The sequence below is a fragment of the Camelus dromedarius genome, chromosome X (genome assembly GCF_036321535.1).
Source record: "Camelus dromedarius isolate mCamDro1 chromosome X, mCamDro1.pat, whole genome shotgun sequence".
Taxonomy (NCBI): domain Eukaryota; kingdom Metazoa; phylum Chordata; class Mammalia; order Artiodactyla; family Camelidae; genus Camelus; species Camelus dromedarius.
In genome coordinates this window covers 107,036,820-107,061,487 of record NC_087472.1, presented here as the reverse complement: position 1 = coordinate 107,061,487, position 24,668 = coordinate 107,036,820, and the positions used below count along the sequence as shown (strand labels likewise).

The 24,668-nt window shown below is 40.0% G+C and overlaps 1 protein-coding gene and 1 pseudogene across 1 annotated transcript in view; both read right to left on the bottom strand.

Annotated features, from left to right (window-relative positions):
• The window catches only part of MID1 (midline 1), a 577,456-nt gene that overhangs the window by 432,670 nt on the left and 120,118 nt on the right, over window positions 1-24,668 (bottom strand). The window lies entirely within an intron of this gene.
• Window positions 11,791-15,672, bottom strand: LOC135320268 (large ribosomal subunit protein eL32-like; annotated as a pseudogene).

Below are 24,668 nucleotides of genomic sequence, written 5' to 3'. Positions count from 1 at the left end.
GTTCTGATGATTTTAGAGGAGAAATGTCCTTTATTAACCAGTTTCTGCAGGTGAACCTCACAGCCAGATGGCAATACACCCAGAGATAATAACCATTAATACGTGGGGAAAATTATGTTTTTGGTGCTCAGGCTTCTTGAATGTACACATATTTGCCTATCTTGCACACAAATGCAGAAATTTTGCCTTTAATCCATCATTTCTAATTTGCAATCAACTGTTCACCACAGCAACCAAATCAATGAGAGCAACTTGAATATATGGCTTCAAAGTAATATAGGTTATAAATTCTCTCAGCTGTGTATTTGAAGTATTTGAATTTCCTGTACTTACTCATCCCACAAATATTTATTGAGCTCCTACTGTGTGCTAGGTGTACGGAATATAGAAATAAAAAGGGCAAAATCGCTCCTTTAAGGGGATCAGTAGCTATCAGCACTGCCTCACAGAACCAGCTGCAATGATGAAGAAGATGCTCTATACCTGTACTGTCTAGTACAGTAGCCATTAGCCTCTTCTGGCTAATGAATACTTGAAATGTGCCTACTGTAACTTAGGGCAGAATTTTAAACTTCACTGAATTGTAATTAATTTAAATTTAAATAGCCACAGTGGCTACCACATTGGACAGTGCAAGTCTAGATGGTAAAGACAAGAAAATCAAAGGTGATGATACACTGTTGTCAGTATTACAAAAGAGATGCACATGGTCCAACAGAGTAGGACTCCAGGACTCCAGGGGAAGAGCATTCAAGTAATTTTTGGGCTAAAAGGCAAGTTAAGTAAACACATCCAAGGAAAGTTGACTTTTGAATCAAATCCAAAAGGATAAAGAGAAGTTAATCACTAAGTCCACTTTCTGCTTCTCTGATGTTAAAAATTTGTATTACAATATTCTACCTTGTCATGAAATTAGCATATCCCATTATATTAGTCTAAGCATCTCCTAATCACTAATACACTTCATACATTTATTTCCTTGCATCAAGCATGCTCCCTGTACACATATATAGAGCTTTCCTAAATCCTTGACTCCACATTTAATCCAGAGAAACTTATACTCAACACTTTTATGTTAAATACACAATCCAAAAACATCCACACACCAGTTTGAACCGAGGACCTGCTAACTTGCTGCCAAGGGCAAACTATCAAAGTAATTTCAATTGACGCCATTCTATGTGTGTTTTTCTTTCCCATCTATTTTAAAGATTGGTTTTCAAATTACTATTCAAAATACATATTAGACAAAATTTTATTTCCAGCTATGTAAACAGTATGTGGAGATTCATTTTTCTTTCTGTCCCGTATCGTTCACGGAGACAGTCCTTCCTGAGCCTTGAGCTCCTTCTGAAGCCATGAGGTCCACTCGCCCTTTGGATCAGCAGAGTGCCGACCTCTGTGAATTGATTCAAGGTTCTGTCACACCTGCCATGTTCCCTAAACACAACCTTCCATCTCTCTCCAAGGAGAGGAGCTGGGACTATCTGAGTTTCTAAGTACAGTGTGCTTTAGAGGACTAATAGGTGTGGAATGAAGAGGATGGATGAGGATGCGGACACTGCTACCTGATGAGCAGAATCACTGGGAGGCTCTGACAAGGAGGCAATAGAGACTTAATGACTGTTGCAACTCAGGTGACAGCAGCAGGAATGGGAAAGCCTGAGGCAGAGGTGAGGAGACAATCAGAGGGACAACTATCAGGTTGGAAAAGCACTGAATGCTGGTGGACAGAGAGAGCCAAGGCTTTAAAGTAGGTGACTGCAAACGATCAATGCTGGAGAGGGTGTGGAGAAAAGTGAACCCTCCTCTGCTGCTGGTGAGAATGTAGTTTGGTACAAGCATTATGGAAAATAGTATGGAGATTCCTCAAAAAACTAAAAATAGATTTACCAATTGATCCAGCAATCCACTCCTGGGCACATATCCAGAGGGAACCCTACTCCAAAAAGACACCTGCACCCCAGTGTTCACAGCAGCACTATATACAATAGCCAAGACATGGAAGCAACCTAAATGTCCATCGGCAGATGACTGGATAAAGAAGTTGTGGTATATTTATACAATGGAATACTACTCAGCCATAAAAAGAATAAAATAATGCCATTTGCAGCAACATGGATGGACCTGGAAATTGTCATTCTAAGTGAAGTAAGTTAGATAAAGACAAATGCCATATGATATCACACATATGTGGAATCTAAAAAAATAAGACGACACAAATGAACTCATCTATAAAACAGAAACAGACTCACAGACATAGTAAACAAACTCATAGTTACTGGGGGGGAAGGGGGTGGGAAGGGATAAATTTAGAGTCTGAGATTTGCAAATACTAACTACTATATATAAAACAGATAAACAACAAGTTTCTTCTATATAGCACAGGGAACTATATTCAATAACTTGTAGTAACCCACAATGAAAAAGAATATGAAAACAAATACATGTATATATATATATATGTATAAAACATTATGCTGTACACCAGAAATTGAGACATTGTAAACTGACTCTACTTCAATAAAAAGAAAATAAAATAAAGTAGGTGACTGGACAAATAGTGTAGTCATTGTATAAAAAATGTGGAGGAAGAGATGGCTTCTTTAGGGGTGGAGTTGGGTTATGCTGGATTTTAGGAGCAGTGGTCTGTGGGAAATGCAAATTTGGAGGCCAATGATACAGAATTCTGAGACATCACTGAGAGAGGTAAGAGAGACGGAAAGGAGAGGGAAGTAAGGCACAAGAGACTAGATAGGGAGTGACCACAGAGATGAACTGATGCTCTTGGAGGTTTTCAGGTCTTTGAAGAGGCGTATGAGAGCCCGATGAAGGTATTAAATGAGATAACTGGAGCAAGGGGAAATCTGGGATGGAGGTGATAAGGAACCACAGGTCTGTGATTCCCAATGAACAGTGGAGAGTATCTTCCAAGAGCGCCTTACTCCAGGAGAGGAAGCATGATGAAATGGCTAAGACCCCAGCCTCTGCCACCAGGTAACCTGTTTTGGAATCCTGACTCTGCCCCTTCCTGGCTGTGAGACCTTGGACAAATTACATTGCCTTCCTGCGCCACAGTTCCCTTCTCTATAAAATAGCAAGAGAAACAATGCCTTGATGTGTCATTGTGAGGATTAAGTGAATGAATACCTGTAACATAAGTAATATATGGAAGAGGTAGAAGAAGGCAGGTGGTCATTGAGAGCCAAAGATCTTGAAGACAGGATAGCTTTGAGTGATGGTGGTGGCAGAAATGGGTATCAGAAGTGAGATGAAGATGGAGGCCCATGAAGTGCTGGAGTTTGAGGAACTGGCAGACAAGTATGCTGAGAATGCCTTCAGCATCAATGTTGAGATAAAGGAGAGTGAAGATCAGAAAAAATGGGAGATTTTGTCTTCCTGGTACAATTCAAAATTTTAACATGTATCATTGATCAAATATGCCAGCCTCTAAAATCAGCAGTTTATATATCTTTATCTCATCTTCTGCTCACAAAAATCCTGTAAAGCCAATGCTTCCCTCCTCTTCAGAAAAGAGAAATTGGCACTTGAGTGTTTTATGTATAATGCCAAAGCCGCCACACAGAGGAAATGAAAAGGGGGCCCTGTGAACCTGGGCTTGTCTGCCTACAGCTATGATGGGGGAAAATGAGACTGGAGGCAGCAGGTGGGCCCTCCAAAGTGAAGTAACTGTTGAGCTAAGATGGTGATGGTGAGGGGAAGGCAAGGAAGAAAGAGAGGCCATTCTGCAAGACTGAAGGATCGTCAACATTGCTTTCTGTAGTCACAAAATTAAGAGAGAGCCAATTGGTTTACATCACCCCTTTCTGTTATTGCAGTTACTGAACTGAGAAAGCCTTTTGCTCTTTGCTTTTTCTGGAGAATAACATAATCATTCAGGTTGGGCTGAGTGTCTGACAATGTTTTATGTAGTCTTCTTATTTCCTCGTCTGAAAACTTATTCCCCATGTAATAGTTCCATATTCCTTTTGGAATGTGTAGCATGATCTCCCTCCCTCCCTCCTAGCAACCTGTCTTCTATGATATATACCATTTCATCCCTTTAGCAATTGGGAAATGCATTTCTGGAAGCCAGTCTCTTGGCAATTGATGCATCATTTTTCCATTAAAGAGAGTACTCATGCATTCATGAAGAACTGCAGGTTTAAAGTGTTTGGTAATGATCTCTGGTTGCTTGTCAAGCAGAATTTCTACCTGAACGTGAAAATACAACATTAGTATGATTTGCAACCCTGCCACTGGGTTCCTAATTTCCTCCAGCAACACGGAGTGATTTTTGCTCATACTTAAAATCCATTACAGGTGCTTACTGCATTTGGTCTCCTTTGGAGGTACATCTCCTAAGTCTGACACAGAACAAAGTTTAGAATGTTCTAAATGAGTAATCCCCCTACCCCACAATCTTTTAACTCTGATTTATTCCTAAACTACAAGTATTCATCACTAGTCGAGCTAAAATAAACTAACTCTTATGACATATAATTAAATTACTGGCAGAAATAAAATCTACAATTCCTCCAGAGTACTTCACATAAACATCAGCAGAATAATTGAGCTGAGGTAAAATATTTTGCTGAAAGGCCACCAAAAAAGTCACCTGAAGGAATTTGTTTCCCTAATCTCTGACAATGTTTAATTTTCCTTTCATGATAATTACAGAAAAAATTTCACTTGCGTGTAAAATCCTCTCTTCTTTCAACTCTTCTTTGCCTCCCTTCCTTTTCCATATCTTTACCAGAAACTGGAAATAAAAACATTAGGAAAATGTTTAAGCTCTTAGCTAAATGATAGCCACTCAAGATGTGACTAAAAGAAATTATGCATTTACTCAGGATTCACAGCTTCTAGGTTAAAATTCTACAAAGGGGGAGTGTTACGTTTCCATTCTCTCCATCTGATTTTCCTTTTAGTTGGCCCCCAAACAGAATCGATTATCCCCAAGACTTTGTAACCGGGGCACATGTGGGAGAATAGTGATTTCTCAGCCCCCAATTAAGTAGCCTTGAGGAACACACACACACACACACACACACACACACACACACACACACACCACTCAATCACTCCGCACTTCTGTCCGTTCAAGAACTTGTAAGGATGACTTCAGCTCCGTTTTGCTTAGGAGTCTGTCCTGCCTTTCTGTCACTTGAAATTCCAAAATGATTCAGTCATTTTGGGGGCCAGACCGGCAGGCAGTGTCCACACCACATGGAAACTTTTTCAGCCAACTCTTTCAGGGTTCATCACAAAATGAACAACAAGTCAACACAACATTGGGTGGTTCACAAGGCCAGAAATTTTTTCCTCTAAAGTCTTGTGGTATCCTTTTCATATTTACTTCTAAATTGAAAAAACTCTAACTACCACCTCGTTTTGTTGAGAAGTAATTTTTAAATGATCTGGTGGTTTAATCAATTTCCCTTATTTTTTCTCACACTCTCTTCAAGTGTATCAGTATTCTGCAGGCCACTCTCCTTTCTAAATGCAAGAGAAAAGGATAAAGATTGCACTCGGATTAGAAAAACTGAGATCAACCCCAACTCTGCCATTTATTAGCCACGTAGACTGTGGCTGGGCCTGTAGTTCCTCTGAGCCCAGCGGGCTTGTCTGTCAAACAATGACATAAATAACTAGAGCACAAGTAGAAGATTCAAAGAAATGAGAGTTTGTGAAGAAACTTTCTAAGTGTCAAGATGCTGCACACAGTTATTTCTTATTCAGATACATCTCTGTGATGAAGAATACTTGGCAAAAGAATGCATTGCCCTTCTTCCTCTAGGAAGAAAGGGCACTTTTTCATGTATCAGCACTCGGTGCTATAAGGAAACACGTCTTCCCACTCTCATGTCTAGAAAACTCTCCTTCTCATCATTCAGAACTATCCTAGTCCCGGCCTCCAGAAGGTAACTCCACTCTTACCATTTGGGAGCTCACAGTCAACTAACAACATCTCCCCACAACTTCATATCCTTTCGTCTCTTTGCCCCTACCTTATCCTCTTCTGCCTCTCATCCTTAAGACTCCACCTCTCTTCCTGACCTTTCCCAAGGAGCATAGGTTGCTCCTTGTCACACACCTCCTATGATGTGGGGACAGGGGTAGAATGACTCGGAGGTGATGAGACATTCCCTACTCTCCTCTGCAGCTTCTAGTTTCCTGCCCAGAACCAACATGCAATTCTATTTCTAGTTTTTAAGTCCTTTTCCATATGCTTACACATCTCTCCTTTGCCATTCATTGTTGCTACATTCCAGGACATTTTCCCAGGTCCTCGAAGACACTGAGCACCCACCCCAATCTTCCCTTCTCAGTGGCCATCATCCTTTAAGGCTCTAACAACCTCCATCAAAACCCTTTCTGACACCACACCACACAGATCCTTGTACTTCAGGGCACTAAGAATTCATTTCTTTGGCATTTCCTCTCTGAGGGAGCATCACAATATACTTAACCATTTATTGCTACCAGATCTCAAACTGTGCGAGTCCTCTAATAGGCCCCAACCTCCTGACTTTCCAACTCTTTCAAATCCTAATTCCTCCTATATCTCCTTTCTCATTATGACATCCACTTCCTTGACCCCTTCCGTGCTTTCCCAGTGGATCACCATCTGTGGTCAAATAGGCCCCGAAAGGTATCCATGTCCTAATTCCTGGAACCTATGAATATGTTACATTATATGGCAAAAGGGACTTGCAGGTGTGATTAAATTAAGAATCTTGAGATGGGGAGAGAATCCTGAATTATCCCAGTGGGCCCAGTGTAATCATGGCGGTCCTTATAAGAAGAAGCTAAGAGGATCAAAGTCAGGCAAGGTGATACGAGGAGGGAAGCAGAGATTGCAGTGATGCAGCCACAAGCCAAGTAACATCAGCAGCCTCTAGAAGTTGGAAGAAGCAAGAAACAGATTCTCCCCTGGAGCCTGCAAAGCAACCAGTCCTGACACCACGATTTCAGCCCAGTGAAACTCATTTTGAACGTCTGACCTCCAGAACTGTAAGATACTAAATTATTCTTTATTTAATCCCTTAAATTTGCTACAGCAGTGGTAAGAACCTACTACACCACTCATACAGCCAAATGCCCTCTCAGTTCTGAGAGTGCCAATAGTCAATAATTTCAGTTTTGCCCTTATCCTCACCTTAGAATTCCTCTTGTTTGGGACCCTCCTGGATTCCTGCCTTGCCAACACCCAACCCCGACTGACTGCTATCCTTATAATGAACTTTGTGATTCCCACTCATCAGTTTCTGAATGAGGACGGAACAGATTCCAAACTAGTTAATTGGGATCATTTATAAATCACTGGATTTCAGATTTTTTTTTCCTTTAAGATTTCCAACTAGTGACTTAGTAGCACATGCTACAAATATTTCTGTTCTGCCTAGGATCCATCCACTTCACTGTTAGATGAACCCACCTTTTCTGAGGTTAAGATCATCTACAGTCTCTCAACTTCTCTCCTATCTTTAGCTACTTCTTTTTCTTCCCTCTTGTCTCAAAATCAGTACCTGTTTTCCTTCCCGAGTCGACATCCCCTCCATGTCCCCTGGGTCTCATGTCATCCCTCATATCCTTCAACTTCACTCCACCCGTTTGCTTCTGTCACTGGAGTACAGAAGGAGGGGGTCATTAGCTCTACTCCCATGTGCAGGAAAGCACCATCCAAGTCATCCAGGATGAATCATTCTCTAGTTTTGTCCTAAAGATCTCCAGAGCTAGAAATTCATGTCTTCTTTTACTTCCTCGTACAGTGTTTCCTTGCCATAAAAATCAAGCAGTTCTCAAGCGAGAAAAACTATTCTGTTGTTCAGCCTTTCAGAGACACACAGGAAAAATGGTAAACATAATGGCATTAATAGGAATTCTCTGAGATGATGCAGATTGAAAAATTCTATACCAATGTCTTCATAAATATAAAATAATTCTTTATTTTGTTTTGGAAAATAGACTCACTTTTCCCATGAGTCCTAAAGAACTGTGTGTTTCATGTAATAGGCACTAACTAAATGTTTACTGAATTAAATGGTCAAAGCAGCTCATTGAAATGGAAATTTTCCATGAGCTGATCATCACGGGCCATAGAACTCTTACCCCAAATAGCTGGATCTGCCTCCAGAATCTATCTTTGTCTCTGTAAGTTGGTTACAAGATATTATTTTCATCAGTATATAACCTTTATCATATGGCTTCCCATTGTTATAAACAGAATTATGGGCCTTTTGCTGCTGACACTAATATATTCTTGTTATAGGTTTCAAAAACCTCACATTAATAGTTCAAACAATTCCTGCTGGCAAGTGAAGTCCATGGATGAAGAGAAAGAAGCATAAAAGGGAAAAGTTATTTTAGAAAAACAACTGACTTTATGTAGATGTTAAAGATGTCAACATTTTGGGGGAAAAAATCTTGCTTATTTTAAAATGTCTAACATTATTCTAGCCAAATAAATACAGAACTAAGCTCTTGCAGAAATATAATCCTTATGGAAAAGATAGATTTTTTTCATATAGCTATTTACTTTTTCCTTAAATTAATTGCATGTGTATGTAACGTCCACAGACCTACATTTTAAAAACATATTAACCTTTTCAAAATATATATTTTAAATGAATTTACATATATGTGACATATGCAAGCCATTTCAATGTCAGGGTAAAACTATGTTTAAAAACCCAATTTATGAAAATATCTTTAAAAATTATAAAGTTTAAAAAAGAGAAGCAATACGAAGTAGCAAAAAAAGTACATGTATGAGTCAAGCTGATCTGGATCTGAATCTTTATCACTCACTATATAATACTTAACAAGCTTAATCCCATTAATACCAAAAATTGGGTATAATAAGTTCAGAAAATATGAATAAATGATAGACATCATTCAGTAGGGCTAATATATATAATAGTTTGATATCAAGAAGACTTCTATATGTATCTCATCCTGGTTTTAAGTCAAAGAGAAGAGACAATTGCTCAGGAGATGTACAATTGTCTGGAAAATAAAGCATTCCTAATAAAATCCTAACCTAATAGGAAAATGAATTGACATGGATAGGTCAATAGTGCCATAATTACAAAACACAGAGTATTAATGTGTTTGCCTTAAAATAATTCGGGCTAAAAATGAAGCTGTTTTCAGAAAGTGAATCTCAGGTACATTTTAACATTTTACTCTGTCATCATTATCATATGGTATTTGAAGCAAGAAAAATAGGTATATAATTTTGAAATAAAGAAGTGATTTTTAAACAACTGGTAAAATAATAATGTAATTCTCATCTTCCAAGGCTACTGTGGGGCTTAAATGAGTCACAGCCTCTCCAAAAACATAGGTTTTCCCCTCTTCCTTCTGTTCAAGGACTGGGCCTAATTCTTTATTCCCCAAGAGTGCTCAACACAATGCTTTGAAAAAGGTAGACATTCAATAAATGTTTGCTAAGTAAATCAATGTCTTGAAAATCATTTCACAATGTCTAGTATCTGCTTTCTTCCATGCTGAGAAAGAAGTCCCGCCAAATCAATCAAGTTAATAATTTCCCTTCACATAAGAACTGCATCTCCATTTATTTCGGAGAAGCTTACACTTTGAGTTTCTGAGATTTTCTTTTAAATTATTCATGTTATATGGGGCTTGGGAACCCAGTGGCTTAAAAAAAAAAAAGAGCTACCCAAGTTTAAGAAATAGAAAAGCACATCATCCTAGCTACGCTATTGCACCAGTTTTCAACTATCGGATTGGCCAAAATCTAAAAGGCTTACAACACTTTGTGGCTGGTGAGGCTGTAGGAAACCACCACTCAAGTCCTGCTGGGGCAAGGATGATAATGAACTGGTTCATTCTTTATTGAGGGCAATGTGGTAATATCTATTAAAATTACAACCCCCCCACTTCTGGAAAGTCATTCTCTAGATACATCAGCACATATGAGAAATAACACATTTGTTTCAACATCATTTGTTGTAGCAAAAGACAGGAAGCCACCTTACAGTACACTACTACTGAACTGGTTAGATCAATGATGGTATGTCCACACAGGGGAATATTCTACAGAATGAGAAAGTTCTATATATACCAATAGAGGAAATTCTCTAAGATACTGTCATATGTGCAAGGATAGGGTGAAGAACACTATGTAGGGAAGGCTGTTTTTATAAAGGAAGGGGGTAAAGTAGAATGCATAGATTTATACTTTATACACACAAAGAGGCTTTGGAAGGTTAACAAGAAGCTAATAATTGTGCTTACCTTTTTAGTGGCAGAGGTGAGAACGTTATGACTGGGGAATAAATTGGGAAAGACTTTCAACTGCACATATATATGTTGTGGTAGGCAAAATTCTAAAATGTCCCTCCAAGCTTCCAGTCTCCTGACTACTTACTCAAACACTCACCTAGGTACTGCTGTGGAAGGACTTTGCAGATCGAATTAAGGTCGCAAGTCAGCTGATCTTAAAGTAGGGAGATTTTCCTGGAATATTTGAGTGAGCCCAGTGGAATCACATGAACCCTTAAAAGCAGGAGAGGAAGGGATAGGAGTCAGAGAGATGACGGAAGGGGTGAGAGAGACTTGATCCACCGTTTCTAGAAGAGGTCACGGAGAAACAAGAGAAATAAAGCAAGCAGCTGCTAGGAGCGGAGAGTGTGCCAACTGATAGCCAGCAAGGAAATTAGGACCTCAGTCCTACAACCACAAGGAACCAAACTTTCCAACCACCTGAATGAGCTTGAAAGCAGATTTTCCTCACAGCCTCCTGAGGAGAGCCCAGGTAGCTGACGCCTTGCTTTCAGACTTGTGAGCCCCTGAGCAGAGAAACCAGCCAAGGCAACTTAGATTTCTGACCTACTGAGCTGAGAGATTTTTGTTTTATTTTCAGCTGCTGTGTTTGTGGTGATATGTTATAGCAGCAATGGAAACTAATACATACATGGCTATACTGCTTATCTTTTTATGACAAAGATTTAAAGTTAATGGAACTCCAAATTGACCTAAGATAGCTAAAAATAAGGTTAACGTTCCAGGAGCATAAATATCTAGTCAAAAGTTCATGGTAGTTTTCTTTGTTTTATGTGCCCACACTCGAATAATTTTAGTCTGAAAATCAAAATTTTGATAGAAATCCCCTGGGCAGCAAGTCTGTCTTATAAAACCTGAATGGTAGGCTTGTTTTCCCAAGGGCCTCTGTCTCCTAAATCTAATGTCTTCTCTAAAAACTAAAATGTCAGGATATAAACACAGTTTATTGAATTCTTAGGAAGTTAGTTAGAACTGATAAAATTAAATTGATAGACACTAAAGAGATAGACACTTGGCTTAAAGGAGAATGTTTGCCTTGTCTAATTGAAATGTCTAAAGGTTAAGCCTGCACTTTGTATAACCTTTAACTACACGTTTCTTCCCTTTGGTATTGGGTATGTTCCAGAGTTTTGTTAAAGGAGTTTATTGTTCTTACGTGAGGGAAAAAAAAAACAGTCCAATAAGTGATCTTTAATACAGAACTAAGATGAAAGTTCCAAGGACACCATTTTTCTTTATTATCATTTAGTTTATAGCTAAAAACTCTGTATGAAAACAAAAACCTTCCAAAATTAACTATCTTCTGTGAGAAAAAGCAAAAATCTATTTCCTTTCTAATTTGTTAGAAAAGTTAAATTAATCTCACTGTTGAGAAAAATCTACCAATTGATCTCATTGCTAGGTGAAATCTATTTATTTTCAAAACCATCTCTCCTGTTCTAAGACCTGTGTCCACTTCTTGCTACCCACTGTTGGTCACTGTCGATCCCAGTGGTTCTCAGTGAGGGGCAATTTTGCCCGGTGGGGCACATTTGGCAATGTGTGGGAATATTTTTGGTTGTCACAACTCAGGGGGTTGGAGGAGCTACTGGCATCTAGTAGGTAGAGGCCAGGGGTGCTGTTCAACATCCTATAGTGCACAGTCCCGTAACAGAGAACGGTCTGGTTTCCAAATGTCATTAGTGCTGACATTAGGAAATCCTGGTCTAGATGGATCTATGTAGATGAATCAGTAAGGAATAAAGATGTGAGGGTCTCCATTTAGGAGACATAGGGAAAGCCATGTTAGGACAGGATGGCCATGAAAGGGAAAAGAAGAGAAGAGAAGAAAAAAGAGGAGGGGAGGGGGAGGGAAGGGAGGCAGGAAGGAAGTTCCTTCCTTCAAAATTTCCCAATAACTTAATTGAATATCATTATTACATTTAAATTTGTTACAAGAAAGTCAAATTGAAAGTTTGAGCCATATTTCAAGGGGTTGGAAGCCACACATGACAAGTGACTACAAGGTTGGTAGCATGAATTTGGACAAGATTCCTGGGACACAGATAACAGTTAATACATAGGGAGAAAGGAGGGAGTGAAGGAATGGAAGGGGCAGAGGGAGGGAGGGAAGAAGGAGCAGAGGGAGGAAGGAAGGAGGGAAGGGAGAGATTTGACAAATGCCTACATGAAGGAAAGGGAAAGAGGAGGCCAAAACCAAGTGATCAGAGAGAGGAGAAGGCAAGGAGAACAGAGAGTCACAAAGACAAAGAGACAGTTCTGAGGAAGACTGACTGCTATGGAGCGAGACCACTGAGCAATCACTAGGGAAAGGCCATGACTTTCTCATGTACATCAAAGGTGATCTCCGAGACACAAGCTTTCAGTGAACAAACTTTAAGGAAGATTTCGAGGAAGACTTTTTCTGAAGGAGGAGGAACAGATGTTTGCTTTTATTTATTTATGTTTATTTCATTTATCTATTTTCTTGCTTTTGTAATTTATGACAAGACAAAATGGACAATGGGGCTATGCTAATAAAATGACCATCCAGCAGTCTCAAAAATATCACGGTGCTAAAAAGTCTCCGCTCAAATAACTAGAATTTCAAATAATTTCAGAAAATCTTCACAACTCAAGCAATCCCATAGGAAGAGGCATTTATCACATATGACCTTTAAAGTGAGGCATAAACTGTTTTGTAAAAAAAAAAAAAGAGAGAGAAATAATCTAGCACAAAAAAGATACTCTTCTCTCCTTGTTCCCCTTATAAACTCAGTTGTAAAGTCAAGTTCATGAAATATCTAAAAAACAAAAGGCAATTAAATCTGAACAGTCAACCGGGGTGAGAGGAGGGGAATGCAGAAAGGAGAGTGGTTACACTGGTGTCTGGCACTGAAGAGAATCAACTGGCAAACTGATTCGGTTTCGTTTGGTTTTTCACTTTTCAGCTGCTTTTTCTGAATGGTGTAGAGAGCTTAAGTCTGACTTCTCCATCTGAAATCAAAATAGACTGACATCACAACTATTTTTGGGGGTAAATCGTAAAAAATAATCTATTCAACTGCTTGCTTCCTGGATCCTGGACTTTTTGGACGGTGAATTGTCGTTTCGGGCCTGAGAAGTCCTTCCTTTACGCATGGCCCAGGCTGCTCCTGGGGCTCCACACGGCCCTTAAGGGGCATGCTCGGTGGCACCCGGGAAGGGATCTGAGAGCTGGAAGGTCAGTGTGGAGCAGCAGACAGGAGTCACTCACACACTTCTCCCTTTGGGAAAGCACAACAACTGGCAACAAGCATAGATCTCCGATTTCTGGGAGGGAGTGTTCTCATGCAGTCTCCAAAAGGGAAGACTTTGGTCCATACCCTTAAGAGAATTTCATTCTAGCATCCTCTTGCCTTTGGGTGAGAGACTCTAGCTGAGTAAGATCTAATAAATATCATCATACATTCACCCTCTTTCAAGTCATTGATGTGCCAGTTTGGGGACTAGAATTGAAGTCCAATGCCACATGCATTTTAGCCCCTGTAGGTTGGTTAGCTTTGCCTTGGGTTACGGTGTCTCATCCCAAACAGGTCTACATGAAATGGTGTGGACAGACCCACATAGTCAATGTAACTGCTGGAAAATAAGTAGAACACCATCCTTCTGATGTGAGGCCTATGGCATCTTCCATGAAAGGGAGAGCATTCTATTCTTCCTGGTAATAAAAGTAGATATGACAGAGAAGATATTCATATCAACAGTTCTCCTTCCAATTCAGTGTTGGCTGAGTTCTCTGGCCATGCTAGGCTCTCCCGCTGATTTTGCAAGTCAACAGCCCTCACTCTGTCTATCCAGTCCCCTCCTGCCCCCCTCCAAGACTTTGACTCAACACACACTTCAGTCTCTCTAATCCCTGCCCATCCACCACCCTGTCCAACATTTCAGAAAGACACCGCAGGATCTTGGCATTTAGCTTGTGAAAAGTTGCCAGGCCTAACTGTATCAATGCCCCTACTGAATGCTCATACAATGAAATTATAGTTTAGTATGAAAAACCCCATCGCTTTCATAAATGCTGTGATAACACTCATTACACCAATAGAGAGCAAGAGAAAGGAGCTGAGACTTAATCCATTTTAATCTTAGCTATTTCCTAATATAAAAGACTGTGGGACTTTTCACATTCTTTTGGAAGGATTAGTGAAGGCAAACATGAATAACAAATTGACATTTCTGAGTTCTGGAAGAGCCAAAAGCAATACAAAAGGAAGGCAGACAGATCAAATTTCGGAGCAGAATTATTTTTCTAAGCAGAGTTTAACAGTTAACATTAGGAACAAATGTTAAACAGCTCTGCACAGTTATTTTTCTTTACCTGGAACACATTTTGCCAAACAGTTAAACTGACAAGTTTTGAAAGACACAGCTTGATGTTATAGAGACAAAGGAACTTCTTCTATGTGACAGGCGCAAGGGAGTTTTTTTTTTTTTAAAGAAGAGTTTCTTGCAGAACAATTTTTATATTCCTCTAGTCATTTTGTTGTCAGAGATACTCCATAGCTAATGATGTCAATTATTTTTTTTTAGTAAAGAATATGTTGATTCCCTTCAAATCACTGAATACTGGTGTTAAAAGAGATTTTGAAACAATCTACTTTGGCCTCTTCATTTCATCAATGAGGAAAGCAAAATCTAGAGACTCCAAGCCATCCAAGTCACAAAATCAGACCTGTGATAATTCAGGACTAGTGCCCTGTTTTTTGATGATGCACTCAGTGATCTTTTCCTTTACCATTGTCCCTTTCCTCGAGAAGGTCATATTCTATTGTTGTATAGTACTAATTCATTCCTCCATTTATAACCCCATTCCAGTTTGCTTCAATGTATCTTTTTTTTTTTTTTTTTAGTTTCATGGTTTTATTAACACAAATACAATGTACACGAGCTGTCCATTTGTTTTCTTCGCTGCGCAGCCTGGCGTTGGGACTGGTGACTCTGACGGCCAGCTGGGCTGCTCTCTCCACGATGGCTTTGCGGTTCTTGGAGGAGACGTTGTGAGCAATCTCAGCACGGTAAGATTTGTTGCACATCAGCAACACTTCGAGCTCCTTGACGTTGTGGACCAGGAACTTCACTGGGCAGCGTGTGCTTTGTTTTCTTGTTGCTCCTGTAGCTAATGCTGGGCATCAGGATCTGGCCCTTGAACCTCCTGCGCACCCTGTTGTCAATGCCTCTGGGTTCCTGCCAGTTCCGCTTAATTTTGACATATTGGTCTGACTGGTGCCGGATGAACTTATTGGTCCTCTTTTTGACAATCTTGGGCTTCACGAGGGGTCTAAGGGCGGCCATGATGCCGACTAGGAGATGGCTGCCACTTCCGTAGGTAGTGCCGAGGAAGAGAGCGCTTCAATGTATGTTGAATCAAAATAGCAAGAACGAATTGGTTCTTGTGGTTTTGTCTTAATGCCCTGACAAAGTCACTAAGAAATGCTGTGAGGATAGGATCTACTCAAGCCCTTTGAGAGCAATTCATATCTAACGATTAGAACTGCAAAATGAAAGGATCCCTAAGGGACTAGTTCCATGATAGGATCCTGGATCTTAACACACTGCATCTTCACCCTTAATCCTAGACATGGGGTTCAGTCTAAACCCAGGTTTCTCAACATTAGCACTACTGACTTTGGGGGCTGGGCAAGTCACTGAGGTTGAGTGGCATCCTGCGGGATTGCATCTGTTGAGAGCATCCATTTGCAGGATGCTTAGCAGCATCCGAGGCTTCTACCCAATGGATGGCAGTAGCACCCTACCCCTGAGTTGTAATAACCAAAAATGTCTTCAGACATTCCAGATGTCCCTTTGGAGGATAAAATCACACCAGATTGAGAACCACTAGTCTGAATCCTTCAGCATCTATATAAACCGTGACCCAAAATAGGAACAAGAGCAGAGATGAAAAGTGGGATAAAAAAGAACTCACTGGCACCTTTGACTATGAAACTCCTTTGGCTCTAAAGCCATTTAAATGTCTTGGTGAAAAAAAGGAAACTTGTTTTAATCAACTATATGCCTTTCCTCACTCCCACCACACTTTTGCCTTCAACTGTATTTTTGTTGCCATGAAAACAGAGCCTGCCTGTTTATAATTATAATATTATCCTGTAGCAAATTTCAGAAAGAGCCAATTGGTGCACTTCCAACCTCCAATTCTCTCTCTTGTCTTCTCCCTTCCTTAGCCAGGAGTTTGGAGAGAGGGAAGTAATGAGAGAAGGATGCCCCATGCACTCAGCTCTAGCCCCGTTCTGATATCTACACTCAGCACCAACGTCTCAGGTCTCCAGGACCTGCCCATCCAACTTGAAGCATCACCTTGGCTCTGCCCCAACTTCATGCCACAGCAAGGTTCTCATTTGCTCAGCATTTTCACCCAAGACCACCGAACTTTGGTTAGGGAAGGTCAGGACACAACAATAGTGATGTGATGAAGGCAAGGAGGGAAGAGGTAGATACCCATTCTTAATCAAATAGAGTTATTATCTTTTTTTTGATTGAAGTACAGTCAGTTACAATGTGTCAATGTCTGGTGTACAGCACAATGTCCCAGTCATGCATATACATACATATATCTGCTTTCATATTCTTTCTCATTAAAGGTTATTATGATATATTGAACATAGCTCCTTGTGCTATACAGAAGAAACTTTTTAAAAATCTATTTTTATATATAGTGGCTAACATATGTAAATCTCAGAGTTATGATCTTTAATTCATGGCTAACATTACTTCTTCAAATATACCAATGATTGTCATGCTGTAGAAACTTAACAGAAATGTTTAATAGATTTAGTTCTTACATTAATTTCTTCTCTAGCTTTTTATAAATTGAGATATAAATAATAAAATGCTGAAATCTGAAGTGTAAAGCCCTATGAATGTTTACAGATGTATACATTCATGCCACTGCCTCCCAGATCAAGATAGAGAACATTTCTATTACCCTAGAAGGCTTCCCTGCCGCCACACAGGTAAAACCTACCCCCCAATTCCCAAGGCAATATTCTGATTTCTACCAGTGAGATTAGCTTTCTGGTTTTTTTTTAGAATTAAGTTGCACAATATGCACTCTCTGCACCATTTTTTCTACATAACGTATTTCTAAAGCCCATACATATATTTTTATAGGTCAGTGGTATTTTTTTTTTTTTTTTTTTGCTATCTAGTATATTCCATCATGGAAATATACCACAGACCCTGTTCACGGATACTTGTGGGGTTTAAAAAAATCGTGAAAATTTTAAAAAATATTGTAAAAAATATTAAGAATAATGCCACAAAGAAAATGTGTACAAGCCTTTGTCTGGATATATATGCATGTGTTTCCCTTGGGTTTATGACTAGGAGTGAAATTCTAGTATTAACAAACAGAAAATAGCAATCATTAAACCGAAGTTTTTATATCAGTATGAAGACTTAAAGGACACATGATCATCACTCGTTTATTTTGCGTAAGGGGAAAATAGATGAACCTTGTCATTAATATATCAAGAAAATTATACTGATGCAGCTAACAGTAGGGTGAACATAGAATTTGTCCTGAAACTGGGACATTTTCAGAGTATAAAGGGCACTATTAATATCTGCATTGGTACCATTTAACCTAGACTTTCCTGAGAAAACTGAATGTTGTGGTCACTCAAGCGAATTCTGACTGAGAAGATGAAAGCTAAGGCCAGATATCTAATGCCAACTTCAGACTTAAGCTCCTTTTTGACCTTGGCCAACTTGTTCAAACCCTTGTCCTTTAATCATGACATTGGTCAGAATCTTCTCCACTGAAATATTATAAATACTCCAGAAGTGGCAGGTCATAAATCATAAATCTCAAAGCCAACAGAGCTGACTAGGAAGGATGGAGGGCTGGAGTGCACACTTCCAGGGCTGAAGCAGGGTTTTCAAGAGCTTGGCTATTCCTGCATCTCAAGTGCCACTCAATTAGTTTATGAGGTTCTCTCCTCTCTCATTTTCTTTTTCAGTTCTGAATACATTCTGACTTAAAAATAAGTTTAAGCTAGCCACATATGCTCTACGTTATTTCACTGAAAAAAAAAAAAAGCGAACTGCAAATTACATCAGCAGTTGCGACACATTTGGCAATACCTTGCTTCTTCATGCTTCAGTCACTGGACTGACTGCGTGATGAGAATCCCAGAAGCCCAGTGTGACAGTGCCTGAAATCTTTACTAAATCAAATACCATGAAATTGTTTCATCAAGCTGATTCTCAATATTGGACGGGAGGGGGTTAGAGTTAGCCCCATTGAAGCTGATGTTCTCAGGCTTATGTGACAGAACAATGCTTTATTTCTACAATGTTTACAAGTCTGAAAGCAACACGAGACAATAACCAAAATTAGCAATGCCTTTTGAATAGGAAGGACTGCCCATTTTTACAGGCATTGAAAACTACGTTTGTCAAAAAACAGAGAAAGAAAATTGAAAATGAAAATAGTGCCCCTTGAAAGGAAAACAATATATACTGGCTACAGTGAGAATGTCCCTAGATTTGCTGTATTGAAATAGTCAATTTTAGTGGAATAATGATGATCTGATATTAAGGACATTGTGTTTCCTACTGCAAAAAAGCAGTCATTCCAAGTGAATTCACTGGGAGTAATAAGACTGTTACAAAATTATAAGTTAGAACAAGGTCTAGGAATATAGTACCAGATTAGAAAAATAAAATAATACTTATAACATGAATTCTTTGTGGACAAATCCTCATTCTATAAAATCAGCATTATCTGAATGCTAAGTTCATCTTGCCTAAAAAAGTAGAAAACATTTTTGGCTGAGTCTATGCCTTCTAGCCTATATCTAAAAATTAAGCAACGTGGTCACATTTTTGCATTAAAAACTTCCTACACTAATATACGAGCCAGCGATCATACTCCTGGGCATCTATCCCAGAGAAATGAAAATTTATGTCCACATAGAAACCTGTACACAAATATTCGTAGCAACTTTATTTGTCATAGTAAAAAAGTGGAAACAATCCAAACAGCCATCAACTGATGAACAGATAAACAAACTGGAGTGTCCATACCATGGAACACCACTTAGCAATAAAAACAAACAAATACTTGATGTATGCAATAATTTGGATGGATCTCCTGATAATTACTCTAAGTGAAAAAAAAAGCTAATCTCAAAAGGACATGTATTGTATAATTCCATTTATATAAAATTATCAAAGTAGAAAAAGTATAGAGATGGATAAGAATTTAGTGGTTGCTAAAGGTTAGAGATGGTGAGGGGGAGTAGGTGTGGCCAGAAGGGGGTAGCATGAAGGAACCCTGTGGTTATGAACAGTTTTGTATATTGACTGTGGCGGTGGTTAGACAAATTTACATATATGATAGAATGGAGCAGACCTATACCCACGTGTTGTACCAATGTCAATTTCATGACTTTGACATTGTAGTATATTTATATAAGATATAATCACTGGAAAAAATGGGGTATATGGTACATGGGATCTCTATTAGTTTTGCAGCTGCCTGTAAATCTAATTATTCTAAAATAAAAACTTTTTAAAAAGGTACAGTCACGTTTATATTTGAACACACACACACACACACATACATACACACACATAGGTCTTGCTCTGTACCTTTTGAAAGTCACTACCTCCTAGAAAAAAATCCATCCTAAGGTCAATTTTCCTAAGTAAAAAATAAAATCACCATTAATAGCAAAGGAAAAGTTCTTATGCATTTCTGACACCCCAATTAAGCCTATTTACACTAAAGCAATCCCAAGTCACAATAAAATGATCCCAATCACATCAATATTGAACACAAGCTGTTACAACACAACCTAACAAGGAAATGGTCTTTTAATTCCTCCCTAACAGGGTTGTCTAGCTGTGTATGTTTCACTCTTTCCTAGTAGATATGTATTGTGCATAGAAGTTTGTAATCATAACGCATGTATTTGACACTGCCTGTTTAGGTCATTGCACATTTAGTTAAAAAAAATAAAAACAATAACAATGACAAAACTATCAGTGATAACAATGACACCTGAGATCATCATTATTTGAAACATGAAAAATAGGCATTCTTGGAGGAAGAGACAAGAAAATGTCTCTTCTTCGCAAGAGGTATCAGATGCCACATGCCTGCTCCCCTCCTACAGCACACAGCCACCCGGAAGGCAGGGCAAATCCAGCCCAGCCTTCCTGAATGTCAAAAGATGTCCATAAATATAAGTAGGAATATTAGACCAAACTCCCCTGAAAAATCCAATGCTTATAACCTGAATGGCATACACTGAAAAGAAGAAAGACTGAAATGGTATACAGCTAAATCTTCAAGGTAACTCACAACTAGATATTAAAATTAGGAGGAAGTTTGTTTCTCATTTTTTTTTTACATTTTCAACATTCATAGTTTACTTATAAAATCAATTTAAAAAATATACCCGCATATATGTATGTATGTATGTACACATATCTGTGCATATACACGTAGCTATGGTAGTGCTCACCATGGGTCCTAGATCTGAGATGAAACTATGATAGACACTAGCTCCCTCCAGATCCCCTGAGGTCCTTTTCACTCTTTCTGGGTCACCTCCCCTGGTTTGGGTACCTTCTGGCCTCCAGGGACTGCACCTGGTGCTGCCCTTGGGCTAGGGGAGCAACCTGAGCTGTGCCACATCCTGACCTACCTGGGGATTGACCCTTAGCTCAGGACTAACAAGAAAGGAGCATGAAAACCAGCACAGCTCCCTGCACCAGAGGGGCAACCTCGGAGGTGTACGTTGCTTTCAGACCTACCCTGTGGCTTATCAGGAAGAAGGTGAGATTTCACTTGACATTGCATCCCTGCTGGGCTTCTGCCCTCACTGCCTGCTCACCCAATCGCTTAAGCTGCATCGCCTTGAAGCATTTTCTTAATCATTCACCAATAAATCCTCATTTCAGAGTTTCTGGGGACCAAACTGAAAACAAACTTATTTTTCACGTTAAAATTTTTCTGAAGTCAAGGATTATCTTACAACTGATATGAACATTTAATGCAGCTTTTATTCCTGAAAAATCTATTATTAATGGTTGATGACATCTAAGATTATAAGCTATGTGAGGGCAAGGTGGGTCTATTTTACTCTCCAGTGTGTATGCAACACCCCAAATATTGCCTCAGACATATTTTGCTCACTAAATTTTTGTTGAATTCATGGATTGAAAAAATGTGGTTTTATCATTTGTCTTGTATTACAATTCAAGTTATGAATTTTCTTGATGGTAGGGCATGAATCATGTCCGTAACACTTAACACAAAGTCCTATCCAAATTCAGCACCAACAAATGTTGACTATAACTGGAACACAGATGCAAACAGTTTTGCAGAGGGAAAAATAAGCATCAACCAGGAAAAGCAGAGTAGAGAGAAATAAAGGAGAAAGAAGAGTTGGAGACAAGAGGGGAAAGGGAAGACTAGATAGAGAGAGGTGCCATCATTTAAATGAGATATTGTGGATGGAGGTCAACTTTCAAATGAAAACAAAGAGATGACAGAAACCATAATGGCTGGGAATAAGATGTGAACAGGAGGCATCTGATTTATGTTGAATTTAAGAAGGAAGAGTATTTGCATTTTTCAAGACCAGAAAATTAAGATCTGGAATAGATCTCCCAGGGTGTGCAAAATTCTCCATTCAGGAACCATGGACAGGAAGTAAGAAGACACCATTACATAATGGTTTGCACAGCTCACCACCACACTAGGGACTTCTAGACACAGCCACAATGTGGGAAGACTCCACAAGCCAAGCTGGAAACATTGGGCATCTGTATTCTTTGGACCAACTCATGAGCACTCAAATGCCCTTCCACTGGTCCTTCACCAAGGCCAATCACCAGGACTGAGTCATCCTTTTCTAGTATTCTTTAAAGAAAGCCAAGCAGACACTGGGGTGCTATTTGCAGTTTGGTGAGAACCTGATCAAAGGTAAGGTGACTTTTAAAGCTGTCCTGCATTAAGAGGTGTCTAGATAAGACAACAGAGTAGAGGAACAAAAATACATCATTTCAGTGAGAGCAAAGTATTGTTATCTGTGTTTATGTTAAAGCATACATGTGTCCACGTGTGCTGTGATGTGCCTAATCACAGTTGGCAAGGACTGCTGTGGAATTTGCTGAGTTAAGAGAGTCAGTGTCATTGGGGGGAATGAAGTCAATGTAAAGGATGTAGTGCTTCCTTTGACACACAAATACAGCTCATCCTGATGAGTCTCCCCTTTTTTACCAGGGATGCCCAAACTCTCCAGGAAGGGGCAGAAAACAGGGAAAAGGTAAAGGAGACAGGAAACACAGGGCAGGGGAGACCCAGCCATCTGAGGCAAAAACTGAAAATCTATTAAGGATGGGAATGGGAGAGGCACAGCTGCATCCCCAGACCACTTTCTTGCCCACCCAAGGATGGAGGAATCAAGAAGAGCACTGCAGCACCAGCCTCTCCCACCCAGAGGCTCCCCCCATCCATCCCCACCTGGCCCATCTCTCACCTCTCAGGGTCATCGCTTTCACCCAGGCTCTGCCTGGAGCCCAGGTGATCTGCTCAGCCCAGCTTCCTTTGTGCACAGGTCTCTATATCCTCATCTGAAAAGAGCCACTCACTGGTACAGCAGAGTAATGAGGAAGTGTTAAGAGAGGTGAGCAGAGAAGTGGAGTCACCTAAGAAGAAAGGCCTTAAAGCTGGAGTGCCTAAATTAATGGTTCTCAACCAGAGGCAATTTTGCCCCCCGCCCCAGGCAGCATTGGGCAATGTCTGGAGATACTTTTGGTTCTCATAACTGGGGGCAGGGATGCTGTTGGTTTCTAGCGAGTAGAAGCCAGGGATGTTGCTGAACATTCTATAATGTACAGGACAGCCTCCAACAGCCAAGAATTATGTGATCCCAAATGTCACCAGTGCCATGGTTCAGAAACTCTGACCTAAAAGAAGCCAATCTCAAAGGTCAGCAGAAGCAGCCAGACTACACAGTCAAGGACAAAGTTGGGCAGAGCCAGGCATGGACTTCATAGAGTCCAGAGCCCCCCTCTTCACAGCTGCATGAGCTGAGGCAATTACTAAACGTTTCTCAGTCTCCATTTCTTCATCTACAAGACCTGGGTCCTAACATCAGCATGAGAATTTGCAAGGATCATGTTGGACATGAAGCACTTCTCAGCAGGCACTCAACAAAGAGCACTTCCCTTCACTTTTCTGGATCTGGATAATTTCTGGAATGAGAATCACAGAGGTAGAGGGAGGAAGGGGACAGTCTGATCCTCTTTACACAGCCCAGCATTTTCAGGGTTCTGTGATCCTCCTTCACTTCTCTTCTTTTTTGTTTCTCCTCTGCCTCCTTTCGAGAATTGAGAGTTCCCATCCATCAGTGATCACAGACCCAGGCAGGGACTTGAGCTTCCACTTTTTTTTTTTTTTACCTTATGACTCAAGAAGATACAGTGGAATGAACTCACCAGGGATCTATGCACAAAAGAGACCAAGAAGCCTCCAGGAAACTTACTCATCCTAAGAGAACAAAGGGTCAACAGCCAAAGTGTTTCAAAGACAACAGGTGAGCTGTGAAAGAAAGGGGTCATTCTGAGCACAGCCTAGATCCTATAATAGAACTGTTTCCTCATTCGATCACTGTAGACTCACCCTGAGTCTCTGGACAAGGAAACTCTAATAAATATCTACTAAAATCTCAAACCGTTCCTGCAAAATTTCCAAGGGCTACTGAAAGCACAAAGGATCAGAGAATCTATGATTGTGGAGGAGGAGCTGGCATTAAAGGAGGCACTGATGGCAGTGGCTGCTTCATTCGGATCACCGTACTGGTGACATGATGGCCACTATCCACAGAGGGCACTGGTTGCAATTGAGCAGCAACGCCCCAAGAGACAACAGCAGTGGAAACAGGTCCTCTGCGGCCACTGAGAGCAACCAAACTCTTCCCACAGAGACCCAAGGAGGGGAGGAGAGAGATGGCACGACTCTCATAGCATCAGGAAGACACATTGTGAGTATAGGGACACATCCCCTGGAAACCCCCAGGGCTCTGGAGGGACAACTCAAGCAGTGGAGGCAGAGCAGGCAGATAAACACTGGTGGTTGTCACTGGCATCTTTTTCTCTTCTATTTTTTCAGACAAATAAATACAGTCTAATAGCTTCCTGATTATAAACGGAACACTCGTTTTAGGAAGGTTGGAAACTTGAACAGCAACAAAAAAGAAAAACGGCAATTGTCAATCATGCCCCTGCTCAGAGAGGACCACTGATGGGTTGTAGTGCATTTGATTTGGTCCTTTTCTTTGCCGTGGATATTTTCACAC